Source organism: Microcaecilia unicolor, chromosome 8 (genome assembly GCF_901765095.1).
Source record: "Microcaecilia unicolor chromosome 8, aMicUni1.1, whole genome shotgun sequence".
In the NCBI taxonomy this organism is placed as follows: Eukaryota; Metazoa; Chordata; class Amphibia; order Gymnophiona; family Siphonopidae; genus Microcaecilia; species Microcaecilia unicolor.
Genome location: NC_044038.1, coordinates 13,181,072 through 13,182,980, shown reverse-complemented (window position 1 = coordinate 13,182,980; position 1,909 = coordinate 13,181,072).

Here is a 1,909-nt window from a genome sequence, read left to right as displayed (position 1 = left end):
GTGAAATACATGTTGATCTTTGTGACCTATCTTGTCGAAGAGATAGGTTTTCAGTTGTTTACGGAAATTGGTCAGTTCATAGACCGTTTTCAGGTTATGTGGCAACACGTTCCAGAGTTGCGTGCTCGTTTAGGAAAAGGTCGATGCGTGCATTGATTTGTATTTCAGACCCTTACACTTGGGAGGATGAAGATTAAGGAATGTGCGAGAAGATTTTTTTTGCGTTCCTGGGTGGTATATCTATTAGGTCTGACATGTAGGTCTGACATGATTACCGTATTTTCGGACTATAAGACGCACCGGACCATAAGAAGCACCTAGGTTTTAGAGGAGGGAAATAGGAAAAAAAAATTTGGACTATAAGACGCACTTTTTCCCTCCTCTAAAACCTAGGTGCTCCGGTGCGTCTTGTCCGAGTTTTGGATCGCCCTCCCCTACTTACGCGACGCCATGTTCCCTGGTGGTCTAGTGACGTCGGGGCAGGAAAGAGCCCCCTCTTTCCTGCCCAGCGCACTGCTCTCCGTGCTCCTGACTGCTTCCTGACGGTCTCGGCGAGATTCAAAATGGCCGCCGAGAATATATAACTTCTACAGTATACCGTATTTTTCGGACTATAAGACGCACCCCCCATTTTCCTCCCAAATTTTGGGGGAAAAAAGTGCATCTTATAGTCCGAAAAATACGGTATACTGTAGAAGTTATATATTTATTTTATTGATTGATTGATTGGGATTTATTAACTGCCTTTATGAAGAGATTCACCCAAGGTGGTGTACAGCAGGTGCAGTTTAACATAAAACTTACAATTTTGTTAACAGCATAACAATAGTAAAATAACCAAGAATAAACATAAATACGATAAATGAGGTGAACTTGAAAACAGTAAATTGAAACCTAATAATAGAACTACGGTGAAACAATATAAAAAATATACACATTTAACAGCACTGGAATTCAAATACCAGAGATATAATACAATGTTAGCGTAATACTACACCTAATAAGCATTAGAACATTCAACTAACATAGATATGATGCTAAAGATTTTCTACAATATGGTAATTAATAGGCAAAAGTTGCATCAAGTATAATGGCCCATTAGTTATTAGCCTAGAGAGGTTTTTGCTTTTTTAATATAGGCACAAAGGGGTAATTTCATGTGGAAAGGGACTTTTGTAAATTTGTGTGATTGTACACAAGAGCAAAAAAGTATGTGTTGAGTTTTATGTGACCTGAGTGTAGGCATTGCCAGGGAACGCAATTTGAGTGGAGCACAGGCAGAGTTGCAATGTACACACATATGTTATAAAATGCGTTTTTATATGCATGGAGCACACACAAACATTTGTATCTTTTTTGGAGGAGGTGTGAATTTGCACAACAGCATTTCTGAGCTATTGGAGCTGGATCTGGAAGCCATTTTATAAAGGTGCATAGACATTTATGTTGCTTCCACCCACCTGGGTCTGCTCTTCCTCTGCCTGGCTTCCCTTGCTTCTCTCCTATTGGTCTTCTGGTTTCTCCTTCCCCTGCTTTTGTCCTATGGCTGTGCCCCTTCTCCCTGCTGATGTCAGACACCAGCACTTTATCAGCTGAGCTCTCCCTGGACTCCATGCTTCAGCTTCTACTTTGGTAGGTGTTTCTAACTCTGTAGGCTGCTTCTTATCTACTGGTCCCTCATTGCTGACTTTGCCTGTACCTGGATTACTCTCTTGTCTGCTACCTGCCTACTGACTTTTGCCTGCATCTGGATTACTCTCTTGCCTGCCGCCTGCCTACTGACTTTTGCCTGCATCTGGATTACTCTCTTGCCTGCCGCCTGCCTACTGACTTTCGCCTGTACCAGGATTACTCTCTTGCCTGCCACCTGCCTACTGACTTTCGCCTGTACCTGGATTACTCTCTTGCC